This window comes from Arachis hypogaea, chromosome 13, assembly GCF_003086295.3.
Source record: "Arachis hypogaea cultivar Tifrunner chromosome 13, arahy.Tifrunner.gnm2.J5K5, whole genome shotgun sequence".
NCBI classification, from domain to species: domain Eukaryota; kingdom Viridiplantae; phylum Streptophyta; class Magnoliopsida; order Fabales; family Fabaceae; genus Arachis; species Arachis hypogaea.
The window spans coordinates 98,352,539-98,374,472 of record NC_092048.1 but is presented as its reverse complement, the minus strand read 5'-3'; the positions used below and the strand labels follow the sequence as shown (position 1 = coordinate 98,374,472).

General features: G+C 40.4%; 2 non-coding genes across 2 annotated transcripts; both read left to right on the top strand.

Annotated features, from left to right (window-relative positions):
• The first annotated feature begins 15,902 nt into the window (after positions 1 to 15,902).
• Positions 15,903 to 16,006, top strand: LOC112739782 (small nucleolar RNA R71). Its single transcript, XR_003170722.1, has one exon. It is a non-coding gene; the product is annotated as a small nucleolar RNA R71 (small nucleolar RNA).
• A 3,509-nt stretch (positions 16,007 to 19,515) lies between these two features.
• Positions 19,516 to 19,619, top strand: LOC112739474 (small nucleolar RNA R71). Its single transcript, XR_003170410.1, has one exon. It is a non-coding gene; the product is annotated as a small nucleolar RNA R71 (small nucleolar RNA).
• The last annotated feature ends 2,315 nt before the right edge of the window (positions 19,620 to 21,934 follow it).

Sequence of the window (21,934 nt, the reverse complement as noted above, 5' to 3'; positions counted from 1 at the left end):
AAGAGATGAAGTATGGTCACTGATTATACCACATGCATTTCCCAAACCAAGTATTGAGAGGGTTACAGTCACATACCCATCCAAACCCAATTTGGTCCAGCATGAGAAAGCATTTCTAGCTTGATCTCTGCATTCCTCTTCCAAGGTTCAAAAGAGATCCAAGTTTGAATAGCTTCTCTTCCAAGATAACTACTCAATTGGATGAAGATCAAAAGCTTTCAAGTAAAATCAAGAGGAAAGATAGAAGAAGAACAATGAAAATTAGTATTGATCCATCAAATTACAACAGAGCTCCCTAACCCAATGAAAGGGGTTTAGTTGTTCATAGCTCTTGAAAATGAAAACAAAGATGGAGAATACATCCTCAAACTAGAAATTGCAAAGAAAGTAAAATACAGAGAGTGGTTCTTCAGCCTCCAGAACTCCTTTACAATTCAAAGCTACTCCTATATATACTACTCTTCTCAGCTTCTAGTTCACTCTTCAAGTCTTGGGCCTTTGGATCTTGAGTTTGAAGCAGTTCCTTTCTTTATTTGGGCTTGGCTTTACTTGCAGAGAGAAAGTGCGGAGTGGGCAGAGACTTAAGCTCAGGGCGTAAGGAGTGTTAATCATTTAGTGAAAGTCCAAGTTCGGGAACGTTAGTGACACTTAACATTGTCACTAACATTCCAATGCACCCCTTTTGCCTCACGTTAAAACCCACGTTAACTAGGTTAACGTGGCTTTTAACATTGCCTTGTCAACCTTCGAGAATGTTAGTGACACTCAACATTGTCACTAACGTTCCAGTGTGCCCCTTCTTGCTTCACGTTAAAGCTCACGTTAACTAGGTTAACGTGGCTTCTAACGTGGCCTTTGCCATCCTTCAAGAACATTAGTGACATTCAACATTGTCACTAACTTTCCAATGTGCCCCTAGGTCTCACGTTGAAGTCCACGTTAACTAGGTTAACGTGGCTTCTAACGTGGCCATTTTTTAGCCATCCCAACGTTAGTGACAATGTTGAGTGTCACTAACGTTGGCTCATCCTTCATTTCTCATCGTTAGCTTCCACGTTAACCAGGTTAACATGGAAGTTAATGTGACTCTTGGGGGTTGTGTGGTTGCTTCAACGTTAGTGACAATGTTGAGTGTCACAAACGTTGTCGACAACTCTTCATCCTCTACGTTAGTTCCCACGTTAACCAAGTTAACGTGGGAGTTAACGTGGTACTTTGCACCATAGGCCAACGTTAGTGACAATGTTGAGTGTCACTAACGTTGGCTTCTCTTCCCCCCTTTAACGTTAGAGGCCACGTTAACTAGGTTAACGTGGCTTCTAACGTGGCTACTTATGAGTGATTGCCAGCGTTAGTGACAATGTTGAGTGTCACTAACGTTGGCTCAACTTCTCTTCTCCACGTTAGAGTTCACGTTAACTTGGTTAACGTGACTCTCTAACGTGGGCATTGATGGCTTTTTTTGAGAGTGTTATTGGCAATCACTTTTCTCATTAATCTTGCAAGTTACCTCCCCTTTTCTTGCTTCTTTTTGGTCCTGAAATCAAGCAACAAAATGCATCAAAGCTCTAGTCCAAGTCATGAGTAATGCAACATAATATTTGTCACTAAAATTATGCAAAATCCTCATGAAATCATGTGAAATGCACAATGTATGCATGAGTCAAGGCATAAGTGAATATTTACCCAAAACTAGCTTATTTCCTAAAGAAATGCATGAAACTAACCTAAAAACAGTAAAGAAAAGGTCAGTGAAACTGGCCAAGATGCCCTGGCATCACAACACCAAACTTAAAGCTTGCTTGTCCCTAAGCAAGTACTGGAACAAGAAAATGATAAATGGAATATCCAGATGAATGAGTCATTCTTGTGGAAGTCATATTACTGATTTTATGGTGGTTTCATGCATAGCAACTTAGGTTCATTCCATTACTGGCTTTCAGACCTTTATCATGTCCCTAAACACTTACTTTGTTCATATCCCATGAGACTTTTATTCATTGATCCTTTTATTGTTATTTCAAGGGTTATTTGTGTTATTTAGGCTAAGTGCTCTGTAAGGGGGCAACTCTTTAAAATAAGCTTTCAGCCAACACTCCCAAACCAGTTGGTTCAAGGTGCTAGGTGTTGAAGCACCCTTAAGGACTTACTCCCTCAAGTCTCTCCCCCATACATACACACTACAGGCATTTAGTTTATTTATTTTCTTTTCTTGAGACCTTGGTGTCCAGCACCTCTTTGGGTTACTAAGTGTTCTGTAGTGAAGGTTACTCTTGATAGTGGACTTTCAGCTGATAATCCCGAGTTAGTTAACCCAAGTTACCAAGTGATAAGGCACCCCTAAGAGCTTATTCATCCAAGTAGATCCCTCACACAGGAGCACCACAGACACTTGCCTCAAGATTAAAACCATTGATGCCTAGCCTTATTGCTTACTCTTTTTCTTTTGTTTTTCACTTCCATTGTTCTTTCCCTTTTCTCTTATTAGGATCTTGTTATTAACTTAGTCTCATGAGTGTATCCAAAGCAAAGTATTCAGGTCAGATGGTTGTCCTCCTAGCCTTGTGGTTGAACCAACTTAGCTAACTTATGACTACCCCAAAGATTCATGAATGCACTTCCACAATATGAACTCTACCCTGGTCTTTTAAAAACATAAACATTCTCTTCTTTATTTGATAAAAAGGGACAAGCTTACAAGTAAATAAGGGAGTGATGTAGTGACATAAAGACCAGTGCACATAGACTCTCTTCAATACCAAAAACTAAAAATAACATGATTTGAAAAAGGTTTAAACATAACATGGAAGCAAGTTCTATTTCATACAAGATCTTCCTTATTTAAAACACAAAGAAAGATGGAACAAAGAAGGAACTCCACCACCTTTTACTGTTGTGGGTGTCCACGCTCTTTTCCTTGCTTGTCCTCCCTGTTTCATCTTGTATTTCCTCGCATCCGTGCCAATCTTGCTTGCTTCCAATCCTCGAGTGCCTTCCTCACTGACTCATGACTCTCTTCCACCCTTTGTCTTTCCTTTCATGCTAATTCATCCTTCATCTCATCATACTTGGCTATTCCTGGATGCGATATTGGCAGCTGTCCCACTAAGTAGCCGAGCCTGGCTTGAGTATTTATCTGATGTCCTGTTTGACTGATGTAAACTCCTTCTGCGAATGCCCTTTGCTCGTTCAATAGTTCTGCCTGTTCTATTTGTCTTCGATGCATCTCATGTATGTGTGCCCCTTGATGTGCTTGGATGTTGATTAGCCTCTGGGTGGATTCTTGTTGCTCGTTTTGCCTTTGTTCCATCCTGTTGAATGCTTCTCCCCATTGTTGTCCTTGGCTTAGTTGCTGTTCCATCATTTGCCTTTGCCACTCATCTTGCTGCCCCATCATCTGTAGTTGAAGCTCTTTCTGTGCTCCTTGGCTTTCCAAATATTGTCTAGATAAGCCATCAATGGCTTCCTGTAATTGGTGCATGTCCAAGGTCTGTGGTGCTTGTCCCTCTAAGACTTGTCCTTCAACTACTGGAGGGGCTGTCCTCTTTCTTTGCTTCCGTTGAGGTAGGGGGAGTGCTGCAGCATTCATCCTAATGAACGTTATTAGAATATCTTCCTTTATCCAAACGGGGTCCTCATCTTCAAAAACCACCCTAGCTTTCTTGCATATTCGGTAAATAGTGCTGGGGTAACCTAATGTTCCTCTTGAGTCGCTTTTCTCTGCCATCTTTCTAATTCCTTGAGCTATGATCTCATGAACTTTGATTTCTCCTCCCTTGAGTATACAATGCAACATTGTTGCTCTCTCGAGATTCACCTCCGAGTTGTTTGCAGCCGGGAGAATAGACCTCCTCACTAGCTCGAACCACCCCTTAGCTTCAGGAGTGAGATCTGTTCTCTTAATGAACTTTGGTTTATTTCCTGCACCCCTTTTCCAGTCAGCTCCTGGTACACACAGGTCTAGTAAAATCTGGTCATAATTGGGGTTGTTGTCCAATCTTGAGTGGTAAGTTTCTTCTTCAAATGGTATAGACCGTAGCTTCAATGCCCTCATTACATTCATGGGACCAAAATCCACCATTGTTCCTCTCACAAAGCTTGTATATGACTCATCTTTCTTATCATACCTGACTGCATTTGCATAAAATTCTCTTACGAGATTTGCATTCACCTTAGTGACCGGGTCAGTGAGGAGCTCCCATCTTCTCCTTTCTACCTTCTCTGTGATTTCGGGGCATTCAGTCTTCTTAACTTGAAATCCCAGCTCATAAATGATTTCCTTATCAACCATCCACCCGTATTGCAATGCATGATGCAAGCTTCTAAATCTCTTCTCATCATATGGGTGTTCTTCCATGGGTTCCTTCCCCTCCCTTCTCTTAGAACTTGAAGATGCCATGAATGATGATTTAATATGTGAAGGTGGTAAGGTTGTGGAGACTTTTGGTTGTTTAGGGTTTTATGGCAATGAGGAGAGTGAGGGGAGGAATGTTTATAATTGGATAGGGGGTGTATTGTACCGAAATGAAGAGTGGTGAAGGTGTGTGATGACAATGAAGGGTGGTATGGACAAGGGTTGTTTATATAGAGAAGTTTTGAGAAAATGGAGGGTGTAGATTGATGAAGTGGTCACTTGATGGACGGTTGGGGTTATGCATGGCTAGAAGACAAGGATCATCACTTTATGATGGGGATTGCTCGGTCTTCTAGGGGTCCCATTTTTTCAATGTTGCATGGCAACATTTTCCAACGTATTCCCTCTTTAGAACAAGTGTGTAGCCCCTCTTCTTTAAGTGGTGAAATTTCCCCTATTTAAGTGTCCAATCAATCCCTTTTTATGCTTCTTTTCCTTTCCTATAAAGATTTGAAATAAGGGAATTAATATATAAGAAAATTAAAACTCTATGGCTAGAATAAATTGAAAGAAAGGATTTCATTGTTTGTTTATGAAATTCAACTAACTAACTAACTATTGGTGGTTCCTTATATGCATTTTGGTGGCACCATGGGGTGACACCAAACTTAGTTTGAAGCATTGTGATGAAAGTTTTGTGTTCAAAGCTCCCAAGACTAGCATGCAACTTGGTTTGCTTTGAACACCAAACTTGTTCCTCACTATATTCTGCATAAGAAGATTTTCACCAATTGTTTGTTAAGTTTGGATTGAAGCTCATAAAGATTGCCTTATTCATTATCATTTGAAAGCATATAAAACATGGGTTGCCTCCCATGAAGCGCTTCTTTAGCGTCACTAGCTTGACGTTTTTCTTTCATCACGGTGGTTGATAGTGCTTAAAGTCCTCCCCTCTTGCTGTGGACTTGTATCCATTGGTTGGATCAATGATCTCCACATGTTCCAGGGAAAGAACTCTGTTGATAGTGAAGACCTTGGGTAATTGAGATGGCACATTAGGGAGATTAGGGGGAATATCTGGGAAGTAGGCTGAGACAACTCTATCCCCTGGAGAGAAGTCTTCTGTAGGGATCTTCTTGTTCCTCCATCTCCTTGGTACCTTCTTCTTTGTTTCTTTTGAGGTTGCCTTCCCCTTGGTGACCTCTTTTCTCCAAGGAGTTGTGATGTTGTCTTCACCTGCCTCTAGAGGTTTGGGTTCCTCCAACGTTTCCTTGAGCTGTGGCAATTGCTGTTTTCCTTGTTTGTCAGTTAAGGGGGTCTCAGAACGAACTGGCTGTGCTTCAGTGCTTGTTTCCTCCTTCAGTGTCTCATTATCATTTGTGCTTACTTCCTTGTCCTCTTGATCTGTTTCTTGTGAGAGTTTGAAAACATTGAAGCTGAGTCATTCATCATGGATTCTCAATATTAGCTCCCCTTTCTCTACATCGATAAGTGCTCTGGCCGTAGCTAGAAATGGTCTTCCCAATAAGATTGGGTGAGTGTGACTTTCTTCCATGTCAAGAATGACAAAGTCTGTTGGGAGAAAGTACTTCCCAACCTTTAGCAACACATTTTCCACCACTCCTATTGCTTGCTTTTGAGTTTTGTCAGCCAGTTTGATAATGACATCTGTAGGCATTATCTCATTGATCTGCAGCCTCTTCACCAGGGAAAAGGGCAGTAAGTTGATGCTGGCCCCTAAATCGCATAGTGCTCTGTCGAACATATTTTCACCTATGGCACAAGGGATATGAAAACTTCCTGGGTCTCTTCTTTTTGTAGGCAACTCAGGTTGAATAAGGGCACTACATTCCTTGTTCATCACTATAGTCTGCCCTCCCTTGAGTGAGCTTTTCCTGGGAAGAAGTTCCTTCATATATTTGATGAATGCAGGCATTTGTTGAATTGCCTTGATGAATGGTATGTTCACATGCAGAGATGCAAACAAGTCTAGGAACCTTGAGTATATTCTTTTTCCCACAGCACCATTGAGCAGTTGAGGGAATGGTGCATAGAGCTTCAGCAGCTCTTGTTGTGAGATTTCTGGTTCTTTGTGATCTCTATCCTCCTCCTTTGTTGAGTTGTATTCAGGTTGTTTGCACATTTTGCCTTGCTTGTCTTCAATCTCTTGATCACTTGTAGTGACCATTTTGCAATCTTCCCATCTTACTTTCTTTGCTTCTCCCTTGGGGTTTTTCTCAGTGTCACTTGGGAAGCTATCAGTAGGTTTGGGAATCTTCTCAGCTAAATATCCCACCTGGAATTCCATCTTCCTAATGGTTTCTCCCTGGTTCTTAATATTGGCTCGCACCTCCTCTTTGAACACCTTATTTTCTTGAATCTCTTGGCATATTCCTTCAAGTAAAGCTTCAATCTTAGAGAGCCTGTCATCAATTGATGAGTGGTTCGGAGCAGATGTGCTGTTTTGGTTTTGATAAGTATGTGGAGAAGTGTTGTTGTGGGGGTGTTGAGATGTCCTCTGGGTGAATTGTTGGTGAGCTGCATTGTTGTTGGAGTTGTAACGTCTCTGGTCTTGGTTTTGATCTTGCTCACTTCCCCACCCAAAGTTCGGGTGATTTCTCCATCCAGGGTTGTAAGTCTTGGAGTATGGATCATAGTTTTTCCTTGGTGAATTCCCAATGTAGTTGGCTTGCTCCTGACTCCCTTCTGCTTCTTGGTTTACTCCTTCTTGTGTTGTTGATGAAGTGGAGATTGCTGCTACTTGGTTCATCTCCATCTTCTTGGTGAGGTCAGCCAGCTGCTGGGTGATGCGCATAAACGTGTTATGCTACGATTTAGGAAATTGCACGATCGGCAAAATTCCTTCCGGCAAGTGCACCGGTTATCGTCGTCAAGTAAAAACTCACAATAGAGTGAGGTCGAATCCCACAAGGATTGGTTGAGTGAGCAATTCGGATTAGAAGTGTGTTCTAGTTGAGCGGAATCAAGATTTGAGATGAGAATTGCGGAATGTAAAATTGGCGGGAAAAGTAAATGACAAGAAAATTAAATGGCTGAATCTTAAATTGCATGAATTAAAGAGCAGAATGTAAATTGCTGAAATTAAATGGGAATGGGGATGATTGCAAGAATTGAATTGCAGAATGTAAAGAGAAAGTGGAAATCAGAAATGGGGAATTCATTGGGTTTAGGAGATATTGAAATCTCCGAATCAAAACATGTAAATCTCTTCCTCAACCAATGCATTCATTGAATTTTGCTTGGCAATCTTATATGATTGGATCCCAATTCCTTGGCTCACCAATGCTCTCTAAAAACAAACAAATTCCCAATCCCTTGGTTTAAATGTTCATAAGAAGAGATGATGCTTGATCACTGATTATACCACACAATTTCATGAACCACAATTTGGTAGGATTACATGTCACAATATCCATCCAAACCCCAATCCAATCCACTGTGAGAAAGCTTCTCTAGCATGAATCCTCCATTCCTTTCCCAAGGCTCCGAAGGATTCCAAGTATGAGTAGTTTCTTTCCCAAGACAACTACTCAATGGAATTAGATCGAGAAGCTTTCTAACAAAATTCAAGAGAAAAGATTGAAGAAGAAGATAAACTATTATTGATTCATTGAATTACAATAGAGCTCCCTAACCCAATGAAAGGGGGTTTAGTGAGTCATAGCTCTGAATTCAATTACAAGAAAGGAAAACTGGCTAAAAGTGAAAGTCCCCTCTAACTTAACTTCTATCCTATTTATACACTTTCTATATTGAGCTTCAGTTGTGCTTCTTGGGCTTTGAGGCCTCTCCTTGCTTTCCTTTTGCCTTGGGTTTATGATCCATAATCTTGATGAGGTTGTTGATCCAGATCCTGTAACATTTATTGAGCCAACTTAGTGATAATCAAATAATGACACATGACTCAATAAATTGAGATTTCAAACTCATCAATCCTTCAGGCCCAATCCCATAAACCATGATATTCAATTGGGTTTCATACCAAAGTAAGTTTAAGTGAATAATTGTGCTCAAAGACTAACTTAAATCACAATATTTTTGGCCCAGAAACCCTTTTCAAGAGTGGCGTTTAAGTTGTAGTTTAAGCTTAAACTGCAACTTAAACGCCAGACACTTCCAGTGAGGCCATTTGTAGAAGCACGTTTAAGCTTCAGTTAAGGTTAAACTGAAGCTTAAACGTGGAAATGGAAGAAGGTAGCCCTGGAGAGTCATGTAGTCGAACACGTTTAAGCTTCAGTTTAAGGTTAAACTGAAGCTTAAACGTGGAGATAGGAAGGGCAGCCCTGGAGGTCGAACACGTTTAACCTCCAGTTTGAGGTCAAACTGGAGGTTAAACGTGGAAGCTTGGAATGGTGGCCCTGGAGGTGTCGAACACGTTTAACCTCCAGTTTGAGGTCAAACTGGAGGTTAAACGTGGAAGCTTGGAATGGTGGCCCTGGAGGTGTCGAACACGTTTAACCTCCAGTTTGGGGTCAAACTGGAGGTTAAACGTGGAGATGGAGAGAGCAACCCTGGAGTGAAAAAACTATCGAACACGTTTAAGCTCCAGTTTGAGTCAAACTGGAGCTTAAACGTGGAATGGCCCCTGGTACTCTTCCTGGTTCTGGCGTTTAACCTCCAGTTTGAGGTCAAACTGGAGGTTAAACGTGGAACTCCTCCCTGGGTGGCATACTCATTCTGGCGTTTAACCTCCAGTTTGAGGTCAAACTGGAGGTTAAACGTGGAATGCTCCTTAAGTGAGGCTTTTCATTCTGGCGTTTAACCTCCAGTTTGAGGTCAAACTGGAGGTTAAACTTCAATCCCAGCATTTCTTATCCTTCATGATTTTGGCGTTTAAGCTCCAGTTTAGGCTTAAACTGGAACTTAAACTCCACATGTGATATTCAAGCTTCCTTTATTGATTTTGTTGCTTCCTTGCTTAGCCTCTTCTTCCCTGAAATCATCCAAACAATTGCATCAAAGTCTTGCAAAATTTCATGAGAAATCTTTCATTCATAGCATTTAAGTAATACAACTAAAACTCATGGAATTTGCATCAAAATCATATTGTTTGGATGGTTCATTACTTTGTTCTTCATTTAACCATTTTTGGTTACTTTAAGCTCAAGAAAATGCATAAAACAACTAAAACTAACAGAAAAATGCTAGTGAAACTAGCCTATGATGCCTTGGCATCACAACACCAAACTTAATACTTGCTTGTCCCTAAGCAAGTCCTGAGTTATTTGAGAAGAAAGTATGAACAGAAAGTAATTACATTGGCTATATTAGCAAGCATTTGAAGTTCATCAGAAGGGTTTTATGCAGAAAGTTGCAGCATCACTTTTTCATACTTATCAGGTAGGATTATCACTTTTTCATTGCATCCATCAAAAATTGCTATGGACTCCTGTTATTCTTATGTCTTTGGCACTTTTCTCTTTTTTGTTTTTCTTTTCTTTTTCTTGGAGCTTCTTTTGCTCCTTGTTTGCTTAGTGTCATGTGTTGCACAAGCCTTTGGCATTTTCTTTTTCTTAACAGTGCACTACACATATCCACTTTAGGCATTTTAGTTCACATTTCTTCTTGAGACATTGGTGCCCAGCACCTCTTTGTGTGACTAAATGTTTTGTATTTAGGTTGCTCTTGATAATGGACTTTTGGTTGATAATCCCGGGTTAGTTAACCCAAGTTACCAAGTGTTGAAACACTCCTCAGAACCTATTCATCCAAGCATATCCTTAATACATAAACACCACAGGCATTTGTCTCAGAAGTTCAAACCATTGGTGCCTAGCTTATTTTCTCAATTTTTTTGCTTTTTGGTTGCCTTTTTCCGTGGCTTTTTCTTTTCCTTTTTCTTTCTTTTTCATGGCCAAAGACATTTATTCATCAAGATCCATAGACAATTTTTACTTCTACATAAAAAATGATAATTCTACACTCTAATTTTAGTGATGTGACTAAACAATCAAGCATGCATACCACCACTTAATTCTACTTGATTTGTCACTAATTTAGCCAAGTTACTTTTGTTCAAACTTTTCTTTTATTTTTGAAACAGAACAAGCATGGCACGCACTTGTTTAAGAAGGTGAAGTTATATCCAAACATCTAGGCACTCACTTTATTCAAAGCAATTAACTAAAAAAAAAACTACACATTCCAGAAAGATTCAACATTTACAGTTTAAACCAGAACACGCATGCTTTTGTTTACCCTTTTTAAAGAATTATCAAGGAATAATACCACCTTGTGAAATTCCTTGTTTTCTCTTTGTTGTCAGGAAACACTTTGATTTCTCCTTCTTCTTCCTAAATGTTGCTTCATGCTTTAAGGTTCTTGTTTCCTTTCCTGCAAAGAGTAATGAAGTTGCTTGCTCCTCAAGCACTTAAGTGGTTAGCTCAACTATGTGTGGGTAAGTATCGGATTCTTAAGTTGGTGTGTGAACACCAAACTTAGTCTCCCACTTGCTTCTCTGTGTTCTTTGAATCCTTGAGTTATCTTGGAATGATGTTGCTACTAAGGGTTTTAAGCATTTCTGTGACTGCTTAGAATAGTTGTTCCTTTCACATAATTCACAGGTTGTTGTGTTCAGTTGATCTTTATGGTGGAACACCAAACTTAGAGTCACACATTCCCCTTTGACTTATGGATCCATGAATTCATTGTTTGGTGTGAAACACCAAACTTAATTCTTTGCAATGCACAGAAATTACTTTACCCCTTTTATTGAAACAAATAAAAGAAACAGCAAAAAGGTATTACCTCAGATTGGGTTGCCTCCCAACAAGCGCTTGTTTAACGTCATTAGCTTGACGGTCAGCTTCCTCAGTTGAGGTGATATTTAACTTTGTCCTTCTCCTCCACATCTCCCAAGTAATGTTTGAGTCTTTGACCGTTAACAATGAAGGTTCGTTGCGACTTTTCTTCCATGATTTCTACTTGTCCATAGTTGGAGACCTTGGTGACAAGGAATGGTCCAGACCACCTTGATTTTAACTTCCCTGGAAATAGCTTCAGCCTAGAATTGTAGAGCAATACTTTTTGCCCTTCTTTAAATTTCCTTGGGGCTATGTTGCTGTCATGCTTCTTCTTTGCTTTTTCTTTGTAAATTTTGGCATTCTCATAAGCTTCCGCTCTGAATTCTTCCAATTCTTGAATTTGCAACATCCTTCTTTCTCCAGCGGCTTTGTTGTCCAAGTTCAGAAGTTTCAAGGCCCAGTATGCCTTGTGCTCCAACTCCAGTGGCAGATGGCAAGCTTTTCCATATACTAGTTGGTAAGGAGACATTCCAATTGGTGTTTTGAAAGCTGTCCTATATGCCCAAAGAGCATCATCTAGCTTAATCGACCAGTCCTTTCTTGAAGTTCCCACAGTTTTTTCCAGGATTCTTTTGAGTTCTCTGTTAGATATTTCGGCTTGCCCACTTGTCTGTGGATGGTATGGTGTGGCTACCCTGTGTTTGACTCCATATTTTAGGAGCAATGCCTCTAATGGTTTGTTGCAAAAGTGGCTTCCTCCATCACTGATGATTGCTCTTGGAACCCCAAAACGGCAAAAAATGTGTTTTCTGAGAAAGTTCATGACTACCTTATTATCATTGGTTGGAGTTGCTATTGCTTCAACCCATTTGGAGACATAATCTACTGCCACAAGAATGTAATTATTCGAGTATGAGGAGGGAAATGGTCCCATGAAATCTATCCCCCATACATCAAACAATTCAAGTTCCAGAATGAATTGTTGTGGCATTTCATTTCTTCTTGGCAGGTTCCCAGCTTTCTGGCATTCAGGGCAGTGCTTCACTAATTCTTTTGCATCTTTGAAAATAGTAGGCCAATAAAAACCACACTGCAACACCTTAGCTGCTGTTCTTTCCCCTGCAAAGTGCCCTCCATAAGTGGAGCCATGGCAGTCCCATAAAACTTCCCTTCCTTCTTCCTCGGATATGCATCTTCTGAGTATGCCATCGGAACATTTTTTGAACAAGTATGGTTCGTCCCAGATGAAGTATTTGGCATCATTTACCAATTTCTTCTTTTGATGTTTGTTAAATTCCAAAGGTAAACTCCCAGTGGCCTTGAAGTTTGCTATGTCTGCAAACCAGGGTGCTTTGTGAATTAGCATGAGTTGTTCATCAGGAAAGCACTCATTTACATGTGTGCTTTGTGTGCTTCCTTCCTCACATGGTATCCTTGATAAATGATCTGCCACCTTGTTCTCTACACCCTTCTTGTCTTTGATTTCAATGTCAAATTCCTGCAACAAAAGAACCCATCTAATAAGTCTCGGTTTAGATTCTTGTTTGGCAAGTAAATATTTTAAAGCTGAATGATCAGTGAAAACAATGACTTTAGATCCAATGAGATAAGATCTAAATTTTTCAAATGCAAAGACTATTGCCAAGAGTTCTTTTTCAGTGGTTGTGTAATTCCTTTGGTTAGCATTCAAGACTTTACTGGCATAATAAATCACATGTACCAAATTGTCTTTCCTTTGTCCTAACACTGCCCCAATAGCAAGGTCTGATGCATCACACATCAGTTCAAACGGTAAGTTCCAATCAGGTGGGGCAATGATAGGTGCAGAGGAAAGTTTTTGCTTCAAAAGTTCAAAGGCTAGCATGCAATTTCCATCAAATACAAAGGGTGTATCAGAGACAAGCAAGTTACTCAAAGGTTTGGCTATTTTAGAAAAGTCTCTAATAAACCTTCTGTAAAAACCAGCGTGGCCCAAAAAGCTCCTAACTGCCTTGACATTACTTGGTGGAGGTAGTTTTTCAATGATTTCCACCTTAGCTCTGTCCACCTCCATGCCTCTATTAGAGATTTTGTGGCCAAGGACTATTCCTTCTGTGACCATGAAATGACACTTTTCCCAGTTTAATACTAGATTAGTCTCTTGGCACCTCTTAAGCACCAAGGCAAGGTGGTGTAGGCAGCTGGGAAAAGAATCCCCAAACACAGAAAAATCGTCCATGAAGACCTCAATAAATTTTTCAATCATGTCCGAAAAGATGGACAGCATGCATCTTTGGAAAGTGGCAGGTGCATTGCACAATCCAAAGGGCATGCGTCTATAAGCAAAAACTCCATATGGACAAACAAATGATGTTTTCTCTTGATCACTAGGATCAACTACTATTTGGTTGTAGCCTGAATATCCATCCAAGAAACAATAGTAAGCATGTCCGGCAAGCCTTTCAAGCATCTGATCCATGAATGGGAGTGGGAAATGATCTTTTCTGGTGGCTTCATTGAGCTTCCTGTAGTCTATGCACATCCTCCACCCAGTAACGGTTCTTGTGGGTATGAGTTCGTTCTTCTCATTTGGCACCACCGTTATGCCACCTTTCTTGGGAACTACATGGATGGGACTAACCCATGGGCTATCAGAAATGGGGTAGATTACCCCTGCCTGCCATAACTTCCTCACTTCCTTTTGTACCACTTCTTTCATGACGGGATTCAATCTTCTTTGAGCTTGAATGGAAGGTCTAGCATCTTCTTCTAACAAGATTTTATGCATGCATATGGATGAACTTATCCCCTTCAAATCAGCTAGGGTCCATCCAATGGCATCTTGATGAGTTTGCAGCACCTTGATCAATTCTTCTTCTTGTTCTTGGCTCAAGGCCGAGCTAATGATAACAGGGTGACTCTCATCACTACCCAAGTATGCATACTTGAGATTAGGGGGCAATGCTTTGAGCTCAGGTTTTGGTGCTTCCTTTTCTTCTTTCACTTTCTCTGGCCTGCTTAGCATAGTTGTGTCATCATCCTTGATATCACTAACTTCAATATCCTTGGTGAACTCCTCCTCTGCCACTTCCTTTATTGTTTCCTCAAAAGTTTCTTGTACTGCAATGTCCACTACATCAACCCTCATGCATTCCCTTAGTGATTCTGATGGATAGCTCATTGCCTTGAATACATTAAACACCAATTTCTCATCATGGAGTCTAAGAGTGAGTTCACCCTTTTGTACATCTATGATGGCTCCAGCAGTAGCTAGGAAGGGTCTTCCCAGAATTATTGAAGCTTTGGCTTCTTCCTCCATATCTAACACCACAAAATCAGCAGGAAATATAAATTCTCCCACCTTCACCAACAAATCCTCAACTATCCCATGAGGGAATTTAAAAGTTCGATCTGCCAATTGGAGGGCCATTCTTGTTGGTTTGGCCTCTTCAATCTTCATTCTTTTCATCATTGTTAGCGACATCAAATTGATGCTGGCCCCTAAATCACACAAGGCCTTCTCCACCATGACTTCTCCTATAATACAGGGGATTTGGAAACTGCCTGGGTCCTTCAATTTCTGAGGCAATTTGTGCTGAATGATGGCACTGCATTCTTCAGTTAACAACACAGTTTCCTCATTTCTCCAGCTTCTTTTCTTGGTCATCAATTCTTTTAAGAATTTTGCATAGAGTGGCATTTGCTCTATTGCTTCAGCAAAGGGAATGTTGATTTGAAGCTTCTTGAAAATCTCCAAGAACCTGGAGAATTGGCCATCCTTTTCACTTTTCATCAAACGTTGAGGATAAGGTGCCTTAGGTGTGTAAGGTTTCAAGACCTCTTTTTCTTTTTCTTTTGTTGCAAACGGTGTAACAGATTGTCCTTGTTCTTTGTCTTTCACATTTTCCTTTGCTTCATCCTCTGTGGTTTCCCTTGAAATCTCCTTTAGATTCTTTCCACTTCTGAGGGTTATGGCCTTACATTCCTCCCTTGCAATAGCCTTAACAGTATGAGAACTGCTTGTCCCAGGGGCTTGCTTAGTCAAATACAAAATTTGATTTTCTAGCTTCTGGATGGCAGCTCCTTGGTTTTGCAAGTTAGAATTTACTTCTTCCTTAAAAGCCTTCAATTCAATTATGTCTTGGCTCATGGTTGCAAGCATTCCTTCCATCCGGTTTAATTGATCTTGAAATTGTTGGTTCGGATTAGGTTGGGTATGTTGATTATTTTGGCTATGATATGATGATTGGGGGTAAGTGTTTTGTGTGGCTTGGTATGATCTTTGGTTGGAGTTTTGGTATGTGGAATTGTTTTGTTGGTTGTGGTTGTAAGGTTTGTGATTTTGTGGTTGGGTTTGTTGGTTTCCCCACCCAAAGTTTGGGTGGTTTCTCCAGCCTGGGTTGTAAGTGTTGGAGTGTGGATCATATGATTGCCTTTGTTGGTTTCCCACATAGTTAACCTCATCCCAATCACCTCCTTCAATGCCTACTTCCTCTTGATCTTGTGTGTGTATTGCAGCCACTTGCTTTGTTTCTAATTGCCTGGTAAGCTCTGCTAGTTGCTTGGCAAACACCTTGTTTTGGGCTAGAATTGTATCAACATGGTTCAGCTCCATGACTCCCTTAGTGTTGTGCCTTTCTGATGCATAGTAGTACTCATTCTCAGCCACTGTCTCGATCACTTCAATGGCTTCTTCCACAGTCTTTTTCTTGTTCAATGAACCTCCTGATGAATGGTCTACAGCCTTCCTTGATTCATAAGAGAGCCCATCATAGAAGATGTGCAATTGCACCCAATCATGGAACATGTTTGGTGGGCATTTCCTTGTCAAGTCCTTGAATCTCTCCCATGCCTCGTAGAGAGTTTCACCATCTTGTTGTCTAAAAGTCTGGACCTCAGATCGAAGCCTATTGACCTTTTGTGGAGGGTAGAAACGTGCCAGAAACTTGCCTTCCACCTCATCCCATGTGGTTAGACTCCCCCTTGGGAATGATTCCAGCCACTTAGCTGCCTTGTCCCTAAGTGAAAATGGGAACAAGAGCAGTTTATAGGCATCTTCCTGGACTCCATTGGACTTCACAGTGTCACAAATTCTCAGGAACTTTGTGAGATGTTGGTTTGGGTCTTCATTAGCACTTCCTCCAAAGGAACAATGATTTTCCACCAATGATATTAGCTGTGGCTTGAGCTCAAAATTGTTGGCCTGAATGGGTGGTTTCTGGATGCTACTACCACAATTCCCAGAGGTTGGGTTTATGTATGAACTAAGAACCCTCCTCTCAGGAATGGCATTGTTTCCATCAGCTCTCTCATGGTTGTGAACTTCTCTATCCATGTTGAGATCTAGAGCTTCCTCAAAATTGTCCTCAGATTCTCCTTCAGATTCCTCTTCTCCCACTACTCTCTTCCCTCTTGCTTCCCTTCTAAGTCTATGAAGGGTCCTTTCCGGTTCGGTATATGGAGGAGTTGATGTCTCTCCTCTCCTACCTGTCATACAAGAACACAGCTCAAACACAAACAAGTAAAATACTCTTGGTTAATGGAAGAGTATGGTTAGCTCAATTGAGGAATTAATTCAAACAGTTAGTGAGTCAGTGAGTTAGTTGCATGAATTTAAAGGCATAAAGAAGGAAAGCATGTAACCAAGTGCAGAAATTAAAATTCAACAAGCATCTAGAACAGAATTAACAAAGCAAGAGAAAATTGCTCAATCTAGTTAGCTTCCAATTTGAGAATTGTCAATCGAAAACCAATCCCCGGCAACGGCGCCATAAACTTGATGCGCATAAACGTGTTATGCTACGATTTAGGAAATTGCACGATCGGCAAAATTCCTTTCGGCAAGTGCACCGGTTATCGTCGTCAAGTAAAAACTCACAATAGAGTGAGGTCGAATCCCACAAGGATTGGTTGAGTGAGCAATTCGGATTAGAAGTGTGTTCTAGTTGAGCGGAATCAAGATTTGAGATGAGAATTGCGGAATGTAAAATTGGCGGGAAAAGTAAATGACAAGAAAATTAAATGGCTGAATCTTAAATTGCATGAATTAAAGAGCAGAATGTAAATTGCTGAAATTAAATGGGAATGGGGATGATTGCAAGAATTGAATTGCAGAATGTAAAGAGAAAGTGGAAATCAGAAATGGGGAATTCATTGGGTTTAGGAGATATTGAAATCTCCGAATCAAAACATGTAAATCTCTTCCTCAACCAATGCATTCATTGAATTTTGCTTGGCAATCTTATATGATTGGATCCCAATTCCTTGGCTCACCAATGCTCTCTAAAAACAAACAAATTCCCAATCCCTTGGTTTAAATGTTCATAAGAAGAGATGATGCTTGATCACTGATTATACCACACAATTTCATGAACCACAATTTGGTAGGATTACATGTCACAATATCCATCCAAACCCCAATCCAATCCACTGTGAGAAAGCTTCTCTAGCATGAATCCTCCATTCCTTTCCCAAGGCTCCGAAGGATTCCAAGTATGAGTAGTTTCTTTCCCAAGACAACTACTCAATGGAATTAGATCGAGAAGCTTTCTAACAAAATTCAAGAGAAAAGATTGAAGAAGAAGATAAACTATTATTGATTCATTGAATTACAATAGAGCTCCCTAACCCAATGAAAGGGGTTTAGTGAGTCATAGCTCTGAATTCAATTACAAGAAAGGAAAACTGGCTAAAAGTGAAAGTCCCCTCTAACTTAACTTCTATCCTATTTATACACTTTCTATATTGAGCTTCAGTTGTGCTTCTTGGGCTTTGAGGCCTCTCCTTGCTTTCCTTTTGCCTTGGGTTTATGATCCATAATCTTGATGAGGTTGTTGATCCAGATCCTGTAACATTTATTGAGCCAACTTAGTGATAATCAAATAATGACACATGACTCAATAAATTGAGATTTCAAACTCATCAATCCTTCAGGCCCAATCCCATAAACCATGATATTCAATTGGGTTTCATACCAAAGTAAGTTTAAGTTAATAATTGTGCTCAAAGACTAACTTAAATCACAATATTTTTGGCCCAGAAACCCTTTTCAAGAGTGGCGTTTAAGTTGTAGTTTAAGCTTAAACTGCAACTTAAACGCCAGACACTTCCAGTGAGGCCATTTGTAGAAGCACGTTTAAGCTTCAGTTAAGGTTAAACTGAAGCTTAAACGTGGAAATGGAAGAAGGTAGCCCTGGAGAGTCATGTAGTCGAACACGTTTAAGCTTCAGTTTAAGGTTAAACTGAAGCTTAAACGTGGAGATAGGAAGGGCAGCCCTGGAGGTCGAACACGTTTAACCTCCAGTTTGAGGTCAAACTGGAGGTTAAACGTGGAAGCTTGGAATGGTGGCCCTGGAGGTGTCGAACACGTTTAACCTCCAATTTGAGGTCAAACTGGAGGTTAAACGTGGAAGCTTGGAATGGTGGCCCTGGAGGTGTCGAACACGTTTAACCTCCAGTTTGGGGTCAAACTGGAGGTTAAACGTGGAGATGGAGAGAGCAACCCTGGAGTGAAAAAACTATCGAACACGTTTAAGCTCCAGTTTGAGTCAAACTGGAGCTTAAACGTGGAATGGCCTTGGTACTCTTCCTGGTTCTGGCGTTTAACCTCCAGTTTGAGGTCAAACTGGAGGTTAAACGTGGAACTCCTCCCTGGGTGGCATACTCATTCTGGCGTTTAACCTCCAGTTTGAGGTCAAACTGGAGGTTAAACGTGGAATGCTCCTTAAGTGAGGCTTTTCATTCTGGCGTTTAAACCTCCAGTTTGAGGTCAAACTGGAGGTTAAACTTCAATCCCAGCATTTCTTATCCTTCATGATTTTGGCGTTTAAGCTCCAGTTTAGGCTTAAACTGGAACTTAAACTCCACATGTGATATTCAAGCTTCCTTTATTGATTTGTTGCTTCCTTGCTTAGCCTCTTCTTCCCTGAAATCATCCAAACAATTGCATCAAAGTCTTGCAAAATTTCATGAGAAATCTTTCATTCATAGCATTTAAGTAATACAACTAAAACTCATGGAATTTGCATCAAAATCATATTGTTTGGATGGTTCATTACTTTGTTCTTCATTTAACCATTTTTGGTTACTTTAAGCTCAAGAAAATGCATAAAACAACTAAAACTAACAGAAAAATGCTAGTGAAACTAGCCTATGATGCCTTGGCATCACTGGGTAATGAGCTTGAGCTTGTTTTGGGCCAACAGAGCGTCTACATTGTTTAGCTCCATCACTCCTCTTGTGTTCTCTCTTTCGGAAGCATAGAAGTAGTCGTTTTTTGCTACTGTTTCAATAACATCTATGGCTTCCTCAATGGTCTTCTTCTTGTTCAAGGACCCTCCAGATGAATGGTCTACTGCCTTCTTTGACTCATAAGAGAGCCCTTCATAGAAAATGTGCAGCTGGACCCATTCGTTGAACATGTCAGGTGGACACCTCCTTGTTAAGTCTTTGAACCTCTCCCATGCTTCATACAGAGTCTCACCATCCTGTTGCCTGAAAGTTTGAACCTCAGCTCTCAGCCTATTGATTCGTTGAGGAGGGTAGAATCTTGCTAAGAATTTGTTCACCACATCCTCCCAAGTTGTCAAGCTCTCCCTTGGGAAGGATTCCAGCCACTTGGCTTCCTTGTCTCTGAGTGAGAAGGGAAATAAGAGCAATCTATAGGCGTCAGGATGAACACCATTAGATTTTACTGTGTCACATATTCTCAGGAAGGTGGTCAAATGTTGGTTGGGATCTTCTTGAACACCTCCTCCAAACGAACAGTTGTTCTGAACAAGGGTGATGAGCTGTGGTTTAAGTTCAAAGTTGTTGGCATGGATTGTTGGCTTTTGGATGCTACTTCCACAATTGCCTGGGTTTGGATTAATGTAAGTGCCCAAACTCTTCTATCCTCCCAGCATGAGTTGCTCCACCTCCTCTGCCATGGTTGTGAGTCTCTTCTTCATGATGATTTTCCATGTTTTCTTCCATGTTTGGTTCAAAGTATTCCTCAAACTGTTCCTCCTCTTCTTCAGCACCAACTACTCATTTTTCTTTTGCCTCCTCCTTAGTCTAAGAAAGGTTCTCTCTGGTTCAGAATCAAAGGAAGTTAAAGCCCCGCTTCTTCTCCCTGTCATACACCAACAAGTACAAGCAGAGAAAATAGGTGCAGACAGTATTTGTGTCAGAATTGATGTAGTTGTGGTAATGCAATATAAAACAGTTGTAGCCAATTGAAAATAACAAAGAAAAACAAAAGAGGAGATAGAGAAGGGAAGAAGTTTAACTAAAACAAAAAGTAAATCACTCAAACAGAAAAATAAAATTCACAAAATAAATGCTCATCTAGTGATCTTCCAATCTAATCATTGTTGATGCACAATCAATCCCTGGCAATGGCGCTATAAACTTGATGCGGGGAAAACTTGTCTCTCACATCTCCTTCGGCAAGTGTACCGAAGTTGTCGTCAAGTAAAAACTCACATAGAGTGAGGTCGAATCCCAGGGATTGATTGATCAAGAACTTTAATTAGAAGAATGTTCTAGTTGAGCGAATCCAGAATTTGGTTGAGAGTTGCAGAAAATAAAATGGCGGGAATGTAAATAACAGAAAAGTAAATTCTAGAATTAAGATGGAAAAATGACTGAAAATAAATTGCAGAATATAAATGGGATGGGGGATTTGCTCATAAAGTAATCGCAGAAATTAAAGAATGGGGTAAGATTAGAGATGGGGAGTTCATTGGGCTTAGGAGATGTTACAATTCTCCGAATCAAGTTCATTTTTCATCTCTTCCTCAATCAATGGACTCATTTATCTTCTTGGCAATCTTAAGTGATTGATTACAATTCCTTGCAATTCAATCTCTCAAATCTGATCAATAGCCAATTCCTTGGTCAATTGCTCATGAGAAGAGATGAAGTATGGTCACTGATTATACCACATGCATTTCCCAAACCAAGTATTGAGAGGGTTACGGTCACATACCCATCCAAACCCATTTGGTCCAGCATGAGAAAGCATTTTCTAGCTTGATCTCTTCATTCTCTTCCAAGGTTCAAAAGAGATCCAAGTTTGAATAGCTTCTCTCCAAGATACTACTCAATTGGATGAAGATCGAAAGCTTTCAAGTAAAATCAAGAGAAAGATAGAAGAAGAACAATGAAATTAGTATTGATCCATCAAATTACACGGCTCCTAACCCAATGAAAGGGGTTTAGTTGTTCATAGCTCTTGAAATGAAACAAAGATGGAGAATACATCCTCAAACTAGAAATTGCAAAGAAAGTAAAATACAGAGAGTGGTTCTTTCAGCCTTCAGAACTCCTTTACAATTCAAAGCTACTCCTATATACTACTCTTCTCAGCTTCTAGTTCACCTTTCAAGTCTTGGGCTTTGGATTTGAGTTTGAAGCAGTTCCTTTTTTATTTGGGCTTGGCTTTACTTGCAGAGAGAAAGTGCGGAGTGGGAAGAGACTTAAGCTCAGGGCGTAAGGAGTGTTAATCATTTAGTGAAAGTCCAAGTTCGGGGAACGTTAGTGACATTTAACATTGTGACTAACGTTCCAATGCACCCCTTTTGCCTCACGTTAAAACCCAGTTAACTAGGTTACGTGGCTTTTAACGTTGCCTTGTCAACCATCGAGAACGTTAGTGACACTCAACATTGTCACTAACGTTCCAGTGTGCCCTTCTTGCTTCACGTAAAGCTCACGTTAACTAGGTTAACGTGGCTTTCTAACGTGGCCTTTGCCATCCTTCGAGACGTTACTGACATTCAACATTGTCACTAACGTTCCAATTGTGCCCCTAGGTCTCACGTTGGAGTTCCACGTTAACTAGGTTAACGTTGCT